We start from the raw sequence: 19,523 nt of genomic DNA, 5'->3' as shown, positions 1-19,523 counted from the left end.
GTAGAAAGTGGAAAACAAACAAAATATTTTATGAGTTGTTTTCCTAAACTGACTTTTGGAAGTGTCCAGTTCTAAAAATGATTATTAAGGAGACCCAGAATATATAAAATCGTGTAGATAATTGTCACTTTTCTTGTAACTTTGATATTATTGGGTACCCTGGCTAAAGCTGTTTAATCTCATTTTAAAATAAAATATAGAGCTGTAAGATTCCTAAAACTCAGAAAATCTCTATGAATGGAACTCAAATGCTTCTTTAGCCCTCTCTGGAACATGTACTTTTGTTATTGACAAAAATGACACATGTTGGATGAGTTATTCCATTTCTGGTATAAAAAGAATGGTTTTTATACTTATAATATTTGTAATGAAGCAAACAAAAGCTGGGAGAGAGAGAAAAAAGGACTTTTGTTAATATTGAAAGGCAACACATTATCTTTACAGTTATTTTCAATTATATTATATTGATACATCGATCAATAATACTTTTGAGTATCATTTGAATATGGGATTTTTTTCCATCATATTGATATTATATTGATCAATAATACTTTTATATATTATATTGATCAATATTATTATATTATATTGATCAATAATACATTTGAGTATCATTTGAATATGGGAATTTTTTATTTTTGCAGTAGTAGTGTATGGATGTGAGAGTTGGACCATATAGAAGGCTGAGTACTGAAGACTTGATGCTTTTTAACTGTGGTGTTGGAGAAGACTTTTAAGAGTCCCTTGGCCAGCAAGGATCAAACCAGTCAATCCCAAAGGAAATTAAACCTGAATATTCACTGGAAGAACTGATGCTCAAGCTGAAGCTCTAATATTTTGGCCACCTGATGGGAAGAACTGAACCATTGGAAAAGACCCTGATGCTGGGAAATGTTGAAAGCAGGAGAAGGGGATGACAGAGGATGAGATGGTTGGATGGCATCACTGATTCAATGGACATGAATTTGGGCAAACTCAGGGAGATGGTGAAGGGCAGGGAAGCCTGGCGTGCTGCAGTCACAGAGAGTCAGACACAACTTAGCGACAGAACAACAGCAACAAACGCATACACACACGCACAGTACATACACTAACGGGCAGATGAAACCTTCATTTGTATGGAATTCTCTCTTTGCCCTCGTGTTTGGAATCAGAAACACATTAAAATTAATAACATAAGCATGAGTCAATGTGAATACTCTGGATTATGTAATGTTTATAAGACAATCAATATCAGAATTAGTGATGTGAATAGAGTTTGAATACTGAGACTACTAGACCCCGTTTTTATGACTGAATAAGGGTTATTCACAGGGAGAAAACATATATGAACTCCATCCGCATTACTAACAAATGAAACATGTGCCAGCGATGAATGGTCTGCAGCTGTGATCAATTCCAGCCGTTCCTGCGATTCACAGACTTAGGCACATAGTTAAGATGGTATAAAAGGATTCCAGAATGTGTTGTTCCCTCTGATCATTAATCTGCTTGTTTAGTCATGAAGATTTTGATATTTTACTACTGGTTTTTCACATACCTTCTCTTAATTCCTTGCAAACATATGGAAAAAATATGAAGGTACTACAAAGGGAAGTTTTCTTTTCTTTTTGTATATTGTCTGAGAATATACAAATTTTTTTTTCCTAGTTCAACGGTTCACCTCTCACATACTGTGCTTTTTGAAGTGACTTAGCACGCACGCAAACAACACCCTACATTTAAACATAAATTCACTGAGTATCATCAGCTGTGACGAATGAACACGAACGACTCAGCCGCATTTCTTCGCGTCTGATGATCTTTTTCCCAACTTCCTCATCTCCTCCTCCTCCTTGTGTTCCCCTTCCTTCTCCTTCATCACCACCTCCTTCTCCTCCTTGTCCACCTCCTTCTTCCTCCTCTTCTAATTCTTCTACTATTTTTCTTCACTGAGTCTATGGGATAGCTGAAGGAGTTTCCATCCGCCTTTCATGGGTGATAGGTGTAGTGAAATATGTGTCAAGACAAGGAGGCAAATGATGCTTTCATTTAAAAAAAAAATGTAAGCAGTTTCAAGACAGAAGCACAAAGGTTTTTAGAACTCAAACAAAAATGTAGTATCAAAGTAAATAAATCATCATGTGGCAAATTTGAAATTATGAAAAGACTAGTAATTAATGCAAAATCATAAAGTCAAATCTTTATGACTTACAAGTCAATAGGAGAAAATGGCAAGCCGTGACAGGGTCTTAGTGAGTAGAAAGGGTGGAGGGTGAGAGTTACACCAGCTCCAATGAGAGTTGTTTAGACCTTCTCCTTACAACCAAATCAGACCTGAAAAGTTTTGCTCTATTTAGTATCATTCCTCTCTTCCTTACATTCCTTTCCAAGAATATTGTGTCCCAAAGTTGGTCTTTTATACCGGGAACAAAATTGAAAGGGAAAAATAAAGATAAAAAGGGTTAGGAAGGAAATTTGCAAGGGAGAAATATGATGGCATGGAGTGAAGAAACATTTTACACCAAGACCTTATAAAGGAATTACATAGTTATATGGTGGGCAGTCATACCGTATATTGCAGACTTTAAAACTTTATTTTTAAATGTTTAAAAGACTAATGAAAATGGGAGGATTAGGGTAAAACTGTAAAGCATATTTCATAATAAATTAATTTGAACTGATAAAATAGGACTGTGCATTCAAGAGATAAACAACTTGGAAGGTAATCAAATGAAGAGCTTTATTTTCCAGAAGCATCATTCTGAATTTGTTTTAAGGGTAGAATTTAGCACTATAGGACACTGTAAGTTAAGAATTTGGGCAGAGGGAGGACTATAACACACCAGCTTGAAAATAAAGTTTTAGGATAGAAGAAATAATATTTTAATTTACCTTTAAGAAAAGCATTGTTTGGGGAGAGAGATTAACTAGAGAAGTAAATATAAGAGAATAGTAATGAATCAGTATTTAATGTATAACAGTTTCTAAAATCAAATAATACTTTCACTTATTTCATTTGGAGAGGAAATTATTTTGAATGTGCTTATTATTTTTAATAATAAAACACTTAATAGGAGCATGGTCATGTTTAAGAACAAGACTCAATAGAAGCAGGAACAGCTATAAAATTTAAAATGACACCAAAAATCCCTCAGTAATCAAGATAAAGAATATTTTAATGAAGATTTCAGTTCAGTTCAGTTCAGTCACTCAGTCATGTCCGACTCTTTGCGACCGCATGAATCGCAGCACGCCAGGACTCTCTGTCCATCACCAACTCCCAGAGTTCACTCAGATTCACGCCCATCGAGTCAGTGATGCCAACCAGCCATCTCATCCTCTGTAGTCCCCTTCTCCTCCTGCCCCCAATCTCTCCCAGCATCAAAGACTTTTCCAATGAGTCAACTCTTCGCATGAGGTGGCCAAAGTACTGGAGTTTCAGCTTTAGCTTCAGGCCTTCCAAAGAAATCCCAGGGCTGATCTCCTTCAGAATGGACTGGTTGGACCTCCTTGCAGTCCAAGGGACTCTCAAGAGTCTTCTCCAACACCACAGTTCAAACGCATCAATTCTTCAGCGCTCAGCCTTCTTCACAGTCCAATTCTCACATCCATACATGACTACTGGAAAAACCATAGCCTTGACTAGATGGACCTTAGTTGGCAAAATAATGTCTCTGCTTTTGATATGCTGTCTAGGTTGATCATAACTTTTCTTCCAAGGAGTAAGCGTCTTTTAATTTCATGGCTGCAGTCACCATCTGCAGTGATTTTGGAGCCCCCCAAAAATAAAGTCTGACACTGTTTCCACTGTTTCCCTGTCTATTTCCCACGAAGTGATGGGATCGGAGGCCATGATCTTAGTTTTCTGAATGTAGAGCTTTAAGCCAGCTTTTCCACTCTCCTCTTTCACTTTCATCAAGAGGCTTTTTAGTTCCTCTTCACTTTCTGCCAAAAGGGTGGTGTCATCTGCATATCTAAGTTTATTGATATTTCTCCCGGCAATCTTGATTCCAGCTTGGGTTTCTTCCAGTCCAGCGTTTCTCATGATGTGCTCTGCATTTAAGTTAAATAAGGAGGGTGACAATATACAGCCTTGACGTACTCCTTTTCCTATTTGGAACCAGTCTGTTGTTCCATGTCCAGTTCTAACTGTTGCTTCCTGACCTGCATACAGATTTCTCAAGAGGCAGGTCAGGTGGTCTGGTATTCCCATCTCTTTCAGAATTTTCCACAGTTGATTGTGATCCACACAGTCAAAGGCTTTGGCATAGTCAATAAAGCAGAAATAGATGTTTTTCTGGAACTCTCTTGCTTTTTCCATGATTCAGAGGATGTTGGCAATTTGATCTCTGATTCTTCTGCCTTTTCTAAAACCAGCTTGAACATCAGGAAGTTCACGATTCACGTATTGCTGAAGCCTGACTTGGAGAATTTTGAGCATTACTTTACTAGCGTGTGAGATGAGTGCAATTGTGTGGCAGTTTGAGCATTCTTTGGCATTGCTTTTCTTTGGGATTGGAATGAAAACTGACCTTTTCCAGTCCTGTGGCCACTGCTGAGTTTTCCAAATTTGCTGGCATATTGAGTGCAGCACTTTCACAGCATCATCTATCAGGATTTGAAATAGCTCTATTGGGATTCCATCACCTCCACTAGCTTTGTTCGTAGTGATGCCTTCTAAGGCCCTCTTGACTCACATTCCAGGATGTCTGGCTCTAGATTAGTGATCACATCATCATGATTATCTGGGTCGTGAATATCTTTTTTGTATAGTTCTTCTGTGTATTCTTGCCACCTCTTCTTAATATCTTCTGCTTCGGTTAGGTTCATACCATTTCTGTCCTTTATCAAGCCCATCTTTGTATGAAATGTTCCCTTAGTGTATCTAATTTTCTTGAAGAGATCTCTAGTCTTTCCCATTCTGTTCTTTTCCCCTATTTCTTTGCACTGATCGCTGAAAAAGGCTTTCTTATCTCTTCTTGCTATTCTTTGGAATTCTGCATTCAGATGCTTATATCTTTCCTTTTCTCCTTTGCTTTTCGCTGCTCTTCTTTTCACAGCTATTTGTAAGCCCTCCCCAGACAGCCATTTTGCTTTTTTTGCATTTCTTTTCCATGGGGATGGTCTTGATCCCTGTCTCCTGTACAATGTCACAAACCTCATTCCATAGTTCATCAGGCACTCTATCAATCAGACCTAGGCCCTTAAATCTATTTCTCACTTCCACTGTATAATCATAAGGGATTTGATTTAGGTCATACCTGAATGGTCTAGCGGTTTTCCCTACTTTCTTCAATTTAAGTCTGAATTTGGTAATAAAGAGTTCATGATCTGAGCCACAGTCAGCTCCTGGTCTTGTTTTTACTGACTGTATAGAGCTTCTCCATCTTTGGCTGCAAAGAATATAATAGCAAAAGCCAAATTTAATGAAAAATATCCATGATGAACTAAATATAAAATTTGCATAAACACAGCCCAAGATGAATATATTATTTCCTTCTGACTTCTTTTAAATATTACACTCCCCTGTTTGAGGAGTACAGCTGATTTCATTTAGCTTGCTTCCTTTCATTTTTGCTGTTTTTTAAACAGCAAGCTGAATTTGTGTTCTGTGAGTGATTGACAGAAAAGATTGTGAAATTCTTATACTGGATTTTGGAAAGTACAGAAAATGCCCAGTTGTGGATACAAGAAGAAAGATGCAGTATCAATACAAATATATGAAATGGTTTTGTTAATATTTTTGTTTTAATAGTAATATACTTGATCTGTAAATGAAGGCTATGAAAAATAAAATCATGTTTTTAAAATAACCTTCCAAATTAATACTACCGAAGACTCTACACATGGACATCACCAGATGGTCAGTACTGAAATCAGATTGATTATATTCTTTGCAGCAAAGATGGAGAAGCTTTATATAGTCAGCAAAAACAAGACTGGGAGCTGACTGGCTCAGATCATGAACTCCTTACTGACAAATTCAGACTTAAATTGAAGAAAGTAAGGAAAACCACTAGACCATTAAGTATGAAGTGTGAAGTGAAGTTGCTCAGTCATGTCTGAATCTTTGTGACACCATGAACTGTAGCTGACTAGGCTCCTCTGTCCATGGAATTTTCCAGGCAAGAATACTGGAGTGGGTTGCCATTTCCTTCTCCAGGGAATCTTTCAGACCCAGGGATCGAACCCAGGTCTCCTGCACTGCAGGCAGATGCTTTACCATCTGAGCCACCAGGGAAGCCCCAGACCACTCAGGTATGACCTAAATCAAATCCTTGACAATTATACAGTAGAAGTGACAAATAGATTCAAGGAGTTACATCTGATAGCCAGAGGGCCTGAAGAACTATGGACAGAGGTTCGTGACATTGTACAGGAGACAAGGATCAAGACACCATCCTCAAGAAAAAGAAATGCAAAAAAGGCAAAATGGCTGTCTGGGGAGGCCTTACAATAGCTGTGAGAAGAAGAGAAGTGAAAAGCAAAGGAGAAATGGAAACACATACCCATTTGAATGCAGAGTTCCAAAGAACAGCAAGAAGAGATAAGAAAGCCTTCCTCAGTGATCAGTGCAAAGAAATAGAGGGAAACAATAGAATAGGAAAGACTAGAGATCTCGTCAAGAAAATTAGAGATACCAAGGGAGCATTTCATGCAAAAATGGGCTTGATAAAGGACAGAAATGGTATGGACCTAACAGAAGCAGAAGATATTAAAAAGAGGTGGCAACAATACACAGAACGATTCAAAAAAGATCCTCATGACCCAGATAACCATGATGGTATGATCACTCACCTAGAGTGAGACATGCGAGAATGTGAAGTCAAGTGGGACTTAGGAAGCATCTCTACGAACAAAGCTAGTGGAGGTGATGGAATTCCAGTTGAGCTATTTCAAATCCTGGAAGATGATGCTCTGAAAGTGCTACACTAAATATTCCAGCAAATTTGGAAAACTCAGCAGTGGCCACAGGACTGGAAAAGGCCAGTAAGCTGCGGCACAATTGCGCTCATCTCACAACCTAGCAAAGTAATGCTCAAAATTCTTCAAGCCAGGCTTCAACAGTACGTAAACCATGAACTTCCAGATTTTCAAGCTGGTTTTAGAACAGACAGAGGAACCAGAGATCAAATTGCCAACACCCACTGGATCATGGAATAAGCAAGAGAGTTCCAGAAAAATGTCTATTTCTGCTTTATTGACTGTGCCAAAGCCTTTGACTGTGTGGATCACAACAAACTGGAAAATTCTTCAAGAGATGGGAATACCAGACCACCCAATCTGTTTCCTGAGAAATCTGTATGCACATCAAGAAGCAACAGTGAGAAGCTTGTAACAAGACATGTAACAAGACATGTAACAAGAGACTAGGTCCAAATTGGGAAAGGAGTATGTCAAGGCTGTATACTGTCACCCTGCTTATTTAACTTATATGTAGAGTACATCACGAGAAATGCTGGACTGGATGAAGCATAAGCTGGAATCAAGATTGCTGGGAGAAATATCAATAACCTCAGATATGTAGATAACACCACCCTTATGGCTGAAAGGCAAGAAGAACTGAAGAGCCTCTTAATGAAAGTGAAAAAATTGGCTTAAAATTCAACATTCAGAAAAGTAAGATCATGGCACCTGGTCCCATCAATTCATGGCAAATAGATAGGGAAACAATGGAAACAGTGAGAGACTTTACTTTTTTGGTCTCCAAAATCACTGCAGATGTTGACTGCAGCCACGAAATTAAGACACTTGCTCCTTGGAAGAAAAGCTATGATCAACCTAGACACCATATTTAAAAGCAGAGACATTACTTTACCATCAAAGGTCCATCTTTTCAAAGATATGTTTTTTTCCAGTAGTCATATGTGGATGTGAGAGTGGGACTGTAAAGAAAGCTGAATGTCAAAGAATTGATGCTTTTGAACTGTGATGTTAGAGAAGACTGTTGACAGTCCCTTGGACAACAAGGAGATCCAACCAGTCCATCCTAAAGGAAATCAGTCCTGAATATTCATTGCAAGGACTGATGCTAAAGCTGAAACTCCAGTACTTTGGCCACCTGATGCAAAGAACTGACTCATTTGAAAAGACCCTGATGCTGGGAAAGAATGAAGGTGGGAGGAGAAGGGGATGACAGAGGATGAGATGGTTGGATGGCATCACTGACTCAGTGGACATGAGTTTGAGCAAGCTCCGGGAGTTGGTAATGGACAGGGAAGCCTGGTGTGCTGCAGTCCATGGGGTTGCAAAGAGTCAGACATGAATGAGCAACTGAACTGACTAACTGACTCCTGATTAATAGAGTATTTAGGGAAATATCATTCTATTTCATTTAAGAAGGTATGAACCATTGGTTGTAGACACTGAAATATAATCAGATATAAAGGTACTAAAAAATGAAAACAAAATATACTAATCATAAACTAATCATTCAAGGATGGTTTCATGTATCCTAAAAGGATTGAATATTTTGTAGGATATGTAGCAGTTCTTTTCTCTTCATTAGCATTAAGGCGTTATCAGCTTTCTCCTATTGAAGCAGAGATCAGCAAAATAAGTTGAAGCTTAGTCTCAAGAAATCTCACAAAGAAATTCACTAGCTTACATGGAAACAGAGCAGTTTGGTGAAAGATCTGAGAACTATGACTCAAGCATTCTTACTTTCCTAACTACTGGTATTGTATAGAACTGTGTGATCTTTCAGTCCTTGCTTTAGCAGATTCTTAAAATCAAACCTGTGAACAACCTAAATTGCCATTAACATTTTTCCTATTCAAAATGTTGTCCCAGACCAACAGAATCATCACCACCTGAAGACTGGTAGAAATGTCTCTCAGGCTTTTCCCTAAACCTCCTAAATCAGAATTTGTATTTTAATGTAAACCCCCAGAAAGTTTGTTTTGGTGTCTATTTGAACCAAACATTGTTTATGTAGTATTGTATTAAATACATCCTGGAAGCTAAGAATTGAAGTCCATACATAAGCTGTGCATATGGGCTTGCCTATGTGATTCTACGACTACAGCAATGTGTGCAATTTTTTCTCATAATGCATTCCTAAGCTTTACAAATGATTACTGTGCCAATAATAAGATAAAACTGGTTTGCATCATCAAAGAAAATGACCACATGGTAATAGGTCTACTTAATTCATGATGTTTCACTGTTTGCCTTAGAGAATGGAAAACAACTTGCCAGCTGTCCATTTTTTTAGTGTTTCTGGTGACAATCAATACTGGGTGAAAATTAAATGTATAAAAAAAAATAAATCTATTTACACCAAACACAAAGGAAAAATAAAACAGACTTAACAAAATTATATTCTTCAGAGACTTGATTAAAATTGGACATATTAAATATTGTGATAAAAGATTTAATTGCTATTGCTGTGAGGGTTATTAACCCAATGTTATAACAATTCAAATATTTGTCTATCTGCATCAGTTCATTTTAATTGAAAAGACCATAATGAGACAGAAGTTGCTCTATTCAACTCAAAGTGAAACAAATACCAAAATTAGTAGAGAATTGTGATGATAATGGTACGGAAAGTATTACTCACTCAAAAGACATGTTCATGTTCAATTGTCGTTAGTGAGACTGGAATAATAGCAAAATTCCTTCACTAAAAATAAATCACAGTATATATTTCATGTTAATCCTTGAATTATAGAGCCATTTGCATTGTAATATAATGTAATTATTTTTCTTCTATAATTGATTAATTAATTGACCAGCATGTACAAATACCTTTACCACTTTTATATAGATTCCTTGAGAGTCAAACACAGCGACAATTAAGTTATTGACTAGATGATTAAAGGAAGCCTGAGCTATCAAGCAGTTTTATTGACAAGATAAATCTGAGACTAAAATAAGAATTCTACCACAAGATGAACAGAGTTAATTCAACAATTCAAAAACCATTATTGATTTCCTTTTGATGCCAAGCACAGTAATAAGTGTGGGTATAGAAAGATTAGTCAAGCTCTACTTTAAGGAAACTGCAATTTCTCACTTGTCCTGTCATCAAGGTCTATGCTTCTATACCAGGCCCTTCAACACCATTACTCCTTTTAAGAACATTTTATTTTAGTTAATTTAGTGAAAATGTAAATTCAGTAATCAATAACTCATCCCAAGGTGAAGATGTGTTTAGGGAAGATGTTTAACCAATTAGAAGAAAAAGAAACCCATTCAATTGGCTGTAAGAAACAGACCTGTACAGTAAGGATTTCAATTAATATGCTTTTGAATTTTTTATGTTGGTTTGTATTGAATTAATTTGGTCTGATACTTTGTTAGCCTTTTTTTTTTAAACTGGAGGATATACTTAACACTCTCTACTAACACATGCAAACCACTTTTAAAATACTTTTAATTAAATTTTTATTTTATATTGGAGTATGACTGATTAACAATGTTGTGATAATTTCAGGTGGACAGCAAAGGGACTCTGCCATACATATACATGCAGAACTTTTTAATATGTTTATTTTATTTGTTCATCTTGCAGGAGACAATCACAGAAACAAAATATCATATGTATCTTTTTCTACTCAGTGATTTTTGAACAACATAAGATGTGGATTCTTTACTCCAAGCTAAAAGTTACTGATGTAAGCCTGAGAGTTATCACAGAATTGCTTTCAATGCTGCTCTGTCTCATTGCATCATACTTGCTCTTATTCTATGGGTAGCTCTGGTCTGGGCTGAGCACCGAAGAATTGATGCTTTTGAACTGTGGTGTTGGAGAAGACCCTTGAGAGTCCCTTGAGATCCAACCAGTGCGTCCTAAAGGAGATCAGTCCTGGGTGTTCATTGGAAAGACTGATGTTGAAGCTGAAACTCCAATACTTTGGCCACCTGATACGAAGAGTTGACTCATTGGAAAAGACCCTGACACTGACTGGGAAAGATTGAGGGCGGGAGGAGAAGGGGACGACAGAGGATGAGATGGTTGGATGGCATCTCCGACTCAATGGACATGAGTTTGGGTGAACTCCGGGAGTTGATGATGGACAGGACGGCCTGGAGTGCTGCAGTTCATGGGGTCGCAAAGAGTTGGACCCAACTGAGTGACTGAACTGAACTGAACCAAACTGAACTGGTCTGGGTATAGAGGTCTACATTTTTTCTTTTACAAAAATATCATTTACATTGTAGGTGTAGTAACTTGTCTTGCTGGTGCAGATAGGAAATGAACTGAATTCTGCTTTTCTGGAAAGCTGCTTGCAAAAGAAACTTTCAAGAATCATATGCCGTCTGCAGCAACATGGATGGACCTGGAGATTGTCATACTGATTGAAGTCAGACAGAGAAAGACAAACATCTTGTGATACCTCTTATATGTGGAATCTTAAGAAATGGTACAAATGAACTTATTTAAAATACAGAAATAGAGTCACAGATGTAGAAATCAAACTTTTTGTTACTGGGGGGTGGGGGAAAGGGAAGGGATAAATAGGGAGATTGGAATTGACATAAACACACCGTTATATATAAAACAGGGGCTTTCCAGGTAGTACTAGTGGTAAAGAATACAGTCCATAGTGTCACAAACAACCTGCCATGACTGAAGCAACTTAGCATGCATGCATACAGAAATAAGGTAACCAGTAAGGATTTAATACATAGCACAGAGAACTCAGCTCAATACTCTGGTGTGACCTATATGTGAAAAGAATCTAAAAAAGAGTGGATGTATACATATCTATGACTGATTCACTTTACTGTACACTTAAAACTAACACAACATTGTAAATCAGTTATTGCTGGTTAGTCACTCAGTTATCTCCAACTCTGTGTACCCCATGGGCTGTAGCTTGCCAGACTCCTCTCTCCATGGGATTTCCCAGACAAGAATACTAGGATGGGTTGCCATTTCTTTGACTGCTGCTAAGTCACTTCAGTCATGTCCGACTCTGTGCGACCCCATAGACAGCAGCCCACCAGGCTCCCCTGTCCCTGGGATTCTCCAGGCAAAAACACTGGAGTGGGTTGCCATTTCCTTCTCCAATGCATGAAAGTAAAAAGTGAAAGTGAAGTCGCTCAGTCATGTCTGACCCTCAGCGACCCCGTGGACTGCAGCCTACCAGGCTCCTCCGTCTATGGGATTTCCCAGGCAAGAGGACTGGAGTGGGGTGCCATTTGACTATACTCCAATAAAAGTTAATTTTGAAAAAAAGCAAATATGGTTATATACATTTCAAAAAATTGCAAAGATTGAAAAAGTAAACATGGCTAATTTTCATAAACGACATTTTCCTAATATTTATTTAGAAATCAATTAAATTGAGGATTGGCTAGGTGAGGTTGAATGAATATTAAGGCAAAACAGGAAATCCACAAGTACTGCTCACATCACCTATATTTACCTAATAATGTCTCCAGGCCACTTCATTGTATAGACTAAACCCACCCTTACCTCATGTAATTTGAAATATTACAAATAATCTCAGTGGTGGAGGTATCATACAGTGTTTTATGTCCCTTCCCAATGGCTCAGCAGTAAAGAATCTCCTGGCAATGCAGGAGACCACGGTTTGATCCATGGGTGGGGAAGATCCCCTGAAGAAGAAAATGGCAACCCACTCCAGGATTCTTGCCTGGAGAATTCAATGGACAGAGGAGCCTGGTGGGCTGCAGTCCCTGGGGTAACAAAGAGTCAGACACAACTAACTGACTGATACTTTCACTTTCATAATATATATGAATATATACACACACACACACACATATATACTTAATACATACAAAATGGAAGCTTATTCTTATTTGAAGAAACTGTATCTTCTTTATTTAGGACATTCATATTTATTTATGTATTTTCAATTTCTATTGAAGTGTAGTTTATTTGCAGTACCGTGTTACTTTCTGTTGCACAACAAAGTTAATCAGTTATTTATATACATATATATACACTTGATGAAAGTGAAAGAGGAGACTGAAAAAGTTGGCTTAAAACTCAACATTCAGAAAACTAAGATCATGGCAACCGCTCCCATCACTTCATGGCAAATAGATGGGGAAACAGTGGAAACAGTGGCTGACTTTATTTTTGGGGACTCCAAAATCACTGCAGATGGTGATTGCAGCCATGAAATTAAAAGACACTTACTCCTTGGAAGGAAAGTTATGACCAGCCTAGACAGCATATTCAAAAGCAGAGACATTACTTTGTCAACAAAGGTCCGTCTAATCAAGGCTATGGTTTTTCCAGTGGTCATGTATGGGTGTGAGAGTTGGACTGTGAAGAAAGCTGAGTGCTGAAGAATTGATGCTTTTGAAGTGTGGTGTTGGAGAAGACTCTTGAGAGTCCCTTGGACTGCAAGGAGATCCAACCAGTCCATCCTGAAAGATATCAGTCCTGAATATTCATTGGAGGGATTCATGTTGAAGCTGAAACTCCAGTACTTTGGCCGCCTGATGCTAAGAGCTGACTCATTTGAAAAGACCATGATGCTGGGAAAGATTGAGGGCAGGAGGAGAAGGGGATGACAGAGGATGAGATGGATGGATGGTATCACCGACTCAAAGGACATGGGTTTGGATAAACTTCGGGAGTTGGTGATACACAGGGAGGCTTGGCGTGCTGTGGTTCATTGGGTCACAGAGTCGGGCACGACTGAGCGACTGAACTGAACTGATACACTCTTTTTAGATTATTTTCCAATATAGGTCATTAGAGAGCATTGAGTAGAGTTCCCTGTGCTACACAATAGGTCCGATTAGTTATCTATTTTGTATATAGTAGTATATGTCAATTACAATCTTCCAATTTATTTAATGCCAATTGCTTGGAATTATTTTTCCAGTCCACAGTATTGTAGAAAATGATTTAAGGAAGTTGTATGTAATATTTTAATGAGCTGTATATATGTTTCACCATCCACAAAAATATATTTACTGTATCTGAAAAATATGAGGACTTTGAAACTGAAACCTAAGCCAATAATCTGTAGAGAATTCATGGTCTAGTGTAGGGACTGGATAAGCTTCCTTCCTGAGTTGTAGTGGTCTGGTTTCTGAGCAATCATCAATTGATAAGCACAGAGAATGCAGGGTAAAGCAAAAAGTGTGAGGAGAGGAATAATTTTATAGCACTGTGGCATGGGTTGATAATTATAAACCTTTTTTACAATGTGATGCTGTTTTAGGAAAGAGTATATATCATAGAGCCTAACAGCCTTGCCATTTTAGCGTTCAATCTCTCTAATACTGGGCAGGTTACCAGGTCACAATTCTGTGATATTCAAATAAATTTTGTAAGCAGCTGGGGAATAGTTCATTCCCGGTTGCTCTTATATTTGATGGTATCCGTTTATGATTAAAAATAGAGGATAATAAATTATTTTGATTTAGTAATCATGCGTTTAAAGTGCCTGATTTATTGTAGTATTTTAGACCCACAGAATAACTTCTCTTGATTTTCCTTAAATCTCTTCCCAGAGGAAAAGAAATTTAGTAAGAGTTGGAAGTGGACATTGGCCCTGGAGAGAGGCTTCTGTTTTCCAGGATGTTAGCCTGATGCCAGACTCTGCTAACCTGGGTGGTCAGCTTAATGTGGACATTTTTCTAAGGAAGTCGACCGAAGCCACTAAACATATTTGCTCCATGAGCTAAACCACAATAAAACAGAGGTCTCCTGTGTACAGCTTTCCTCACTCTTTGAATACAGTTCATTCTTATTTTATTTCCATCAGAAACAAATGCCCCTCAGAAAGTTTCTCTTTGAAGTTTAAATGCAGTTGTGTAAGTATGTGAGTGCATGTGTATCCAAAATGCAATTACATGCAAGCATCTGATTCAATGATGAAATGACCATTTCTGCAGGACTGTGAAGAGTCTTTCGAGAGTTGGAGCATTCCAAACCCCCAGATCCCAGCTGGATCGCCCACCTATAGTAACTATGAATGCATGAAATGGGGAAAAAATATCGTGTCAAAAATGAATAATCATCAGATTCATAGACAGATAAAACTGTTCTAGATTTTATTTGGAAACAAGGGTTTAGTTTTTATGGCTTTCTGTCAGTTTTTGCGATTCAACATCATTTGAGAGATTACAGAACCCTGTCTTTCCTGTTTCTGCATTTTTCTTCTTTCACTGATATTAATCCCTGTCACCCATCAAAAGAGAAAGGGCTACTGAGTGCCAGACCAGGAGCCTTTCAGTTCATACGGTCGGAAGGCTGCAGCCTTGATCCACTGGCTAGTCTCTGCTTTTGTATTACTGCTGGCTGCCTAAGAAGCAAAAGAGTGCCTATAATTATACCCTCTGTTCTGTTCAAAGGCAAAAACGACTTTCTCAAAATTAGTAATCTATACCCACCACTGGGCTTCCCAGATGACTCAGTGGTAAAGAATCCACCTGCCAATGCAGGAGGCACGGGTTCCACCCCTGGGTCTAGAAGATCCCCCAGAGAGGGGAATGGCAACCCACGCCAGTATTCTTGCCTGGGAAATCCCACGGACAGAGGAGCCTGGTGGGCTACAGTCCATGGGGTCACAAAAGAATCAGATGCTACTGAGCACGCAGACACACATGCACACGCCAGGAGTTTCCTACATAACTCTGGGGGGCAAAAGGAAGTGAAGCATTGCCTGAGCGTCTAACATTCCAGGTAACCTGGGCAGATGTTTGTGTGTGTGGCTCTCTCTCTATGTGTGTGTATATTTTCAACTACACATAGTCCTTGAATATGTTATTCAAGGAAGTTTATGGTGAAAATGAAAAAGGTGTCTTTTATTTTTACTTAAAACCAAACTTTTTGTCCAACCCTATGTACATATATATAAATATAAGCATATATATATATAATACTTTCACTTTTCATATATATACGTATATACATAAAACACTTTATTTCTCTAAGCACAGATGATATATTTGAGTTTGTATTCAGTTCAGTTCAGTTGCTCAGTCGTGTCCGACTCTTTGCGACCCCATGAACCACAGCATGCCAGGCCTCCCTGTCCATCACCAACTCCCGGAGTCTACCCAAACCCGTGTCCATTGAGTCGGTGATGATATCCAATCATCTCATCCTATGCATGAATCTGAATTCAGGATCAATACTATATTAACATTCTGTGAAATCAGAAAAGTGTGCTCTCAGCTGCCTTAGTCTAAATAGGAAAAAATATCATGATGGTCCCCAGACAGTACAAAAAGGGGAGACTGCTCTGAAGCTGAGCCATGATGGGAAGGAAATGAGAATTATTCTGCTTGCGGAATTAGGTATACACATCAGCAGAATTTTAGGTAGTGATGATTAACGAGAGGTGATTTAAAAACCCAGGTGTAAAACTAATTTAAGAACTATAGAATAAATTGTGATGACTGTCTTGCTTAGAATGAGGTTTGAAACTTATATTTTATTAATTAAACAAGTATCATTTTTAATAACTGTAAGTAAAATATAGGCTCACAAACAGCTTTTGAAATGGTATTTTATTCAATAGGTTGTGAACAAATGCATTTATATATCCCAACTTACACATATACAGTATTAAAGAATTAGATTCATATTTATATCATGTCACTTCCAAATAAATGTTAAAAGGAAGATTTAATAGACTAGAAAGCTAAAATCAATTTTCAAATAATTACATTATCTACAACACAGTAAATCAAATTGTAAAACCTTCCAATCAGTGTATTTTCTCATAACAAAGAACACAATCTCCTTTCTTAAGGTTTTTGACCTACTAGGGGCAGAGCATATCATTTGTATCCACCTCTGATGCAGTCAGCACGTTGTAACTGGTAGTTTTGGAGTGAGGGACCAAATCAATTCTTGGTCAATAGAAAGTGACTCCATTGGCAGTTAAGGCACATTCTCCTTAAAGCTGCTCTGGGCAGAGGCAGTTTCATTATTACAGACTATGGAGAAATTGACCTGAGTGCCATTGTCTAACAGTCAGAGCTCTGATCGCTGTATTGCCTTCCTCATTGGCCTTTCCTTGTGATGGTCAAATGGAATGATTTTAAGTCACTTTCACACACATACGTATAACTGTTTTAGAGCTTCTATCATATAAAGCAATTATTAAGACAATGATGTGACCTTTCGCAAAACCATTTTTTTTCTTCTTTAATCAACCCACAAGTCTCAGAACAGCTGTAAGTATCAAGCCATCATTGCTCTTTCTACATACCCTCTCTACATTTCTAGCCTTACATCTGCGACTCAGTGATCCAGGGAAGTAAATGGTGAAGATGAGCAATGGATCAGTCATAATAATTCCACTTAACTGAAAATAGTACTACTTCTCTCTAAATTAAGTGTGCAATTGGCAAGACTTATTTATACTCTCCTAGGGATTAGCTTTTATTGATCTAATTAGGATGAAGCTCTGAAATCAGTTGACAGTCAACCTGATGGAGCAGCAGCTGCATATGATTTTGTTCTTCAAATGAAAAGGGGATATGAATAGATGAAAGTAGAACATACTGTCCCAGACCTGTGCTCTGCCGCTGAAGGGAGAGTTAGTAAACCAAAGAGCAAGTCCCGACAGTGGGTTATCTCCCGAACTTAAGTTTTACATTCCCACCTATCAAATAAGAAAAGAGGCTTCAAAATTTATTTTGATGGCAAGCAATATTATACTGTTAAAAAATACTATGTGTGCTAGCAGGGGGCTTCCCGGGTGGCATCAGTGGTAAAGAACCTGTATACCAATGCAGGAGGCATAAGAGGCGTGCATTGCATCCCACTGTCGGGATGATCCCCTGGAGGAGGGCATGGCAACCCACTCCAGTATTCTTGCCTGGAAAATCCCATGGACAGAGGAACCTGGCAGGCTACAGTTTATAGTATCACACTGAAGTGACTCAGCACGCACACATGCAAGTTAGGAGGAGAACTTTTAAAGATCTTGTAAGTGTTAATCAGTCTCAAATAATTCAGCTTTACCAGAGGAGGGGGGGCGGAAATTGCCTCTGTTGTTGATACTCATACCTTTTCTTACTATTATCTGTTTTTTGTTTTTTTTTTTGGTATAGTGATCAAGAGTATCAGAAAGGATTCCTAAAAACTGTCTTCTTTCCCATTTACAAGCCAATGTAGGAAATTACCAGCAGAACTTCAACTCCTAAAACAATTAGAAAGAATGGGCAAAGGTGTCTTTTCTTTAGTGAAATCACTGTGCCCAGATGATAGGTTTGAACATATTGACTCAGTTACCAGGCTGAGCCCTGAGAACCCGGGTGGCTGTGCTCACTGATCAGACTCCATCAAGAGAGCTTTACTGATTTATCCCTTAGCACTGATGAACATTCGTGGACACTGGGTCAATATTTTGAAGAAGATTAGCAGATAAAGTACTGGCGTTTCATTTTCAAGATTGCATCAATTTCAAGCCACGATTCAAAGACTCTAGCCCAGGATGAGTAGAGCTGAAATCCGAAGTACATCTTGGTCCTGCTAAGAGAATGAAATTAATTGGCTGAAGGTACAGAAAGTGTTTGTATTTAAACTAAAGGCAAAGCAAATACTCAGCTTGTAAGATCCATAACGAGGGACCCAGGCATTTGATAGTGTAAAATCGAATACAAACCTAAATTTTCTTTCTATTGCATTTCAAAATATATTTCTGCATTCCTATTTCTGAGATATATGAAATTTGTTAGCAGTCAATTTGATTAAAATATGAACAACTGTTTGATTATATTATTTTTCTCTCCATGAAAGTTTCAGTTCCATTTGCACGCAAAATAATCTTATTTTCTTTTAATTTTTTGAATTTTTAATGTTTGCACAATGTAGATAACATTAAATTATGAGAAATTGTTTTATAAAAATATACCTTATTAATAATACAGCTCAGATAACCTCATTTTCTCATTTCTCTTTCCGGACACTTACATACAACACACACACACACACACACATATGAATGCACACAGGCACTTAAAAACATACATTTTGGTTTCAGTTCTCAATCTTGTGAAATGTACATCTAAATCAGTTAAATATCTTTAAGTTACAAATAATCATTGGGTTTGGCATCCACAGGATGCAACTTGTATGACCCGATAGCTCACTGGAGGAAATAAACCCTTAAAAGAATGCCTTTTAAGAGTGCACTGTGATAAATGACAATAGCTTCATAGTTCCTACTTCTGCCTTTGTGACTTCCCCTTCAAAGTGGAACAGGATTTGAGCTTTTGCAGGAAGGATCAGTAAAAGATTGTGAGACAGGCGTAGCGGTGAGTCACTAAGGATGGGAAAAGATCAAAATCTTCAGTGCAGTCACAGAAAAAAATATCCAGTGAGTGCATGATGGTTGTCAAGGAAGATGATGCTAGAGGGATGTATTGGGTCAGATCATAATGGTGTGTACGTGCCGCATTAAAGTGAATTATACTCAGCCAAGCATGGTCGCACAGTTCCTTTGAGCAATGGAATGATATTCACGTTTATTTTTTAACACAGTTAATTTTTCAGAAATATGTACTGTGGACCAAAGTCTAGAGGACCTGGCAAACAGAGACCATTTACTGTATTATAAGAACAGTGTAGGTAAATGTTA

Source organism: Capra hircus, chromosome 12 (genome assembly GCF_001704415.2).
Source record: "Capra hircus breed San Clemente chromosome 12, ASM170441v1, whole genome shotgun sequence".
NCBI lineage: Eukaryota > Metazoa > Chordata > Mammalia > Artiodactyla > Bovidae > Capra > Capra hircus.
This window is presented reverse-complemented; position numbering follows the sequence as displayed.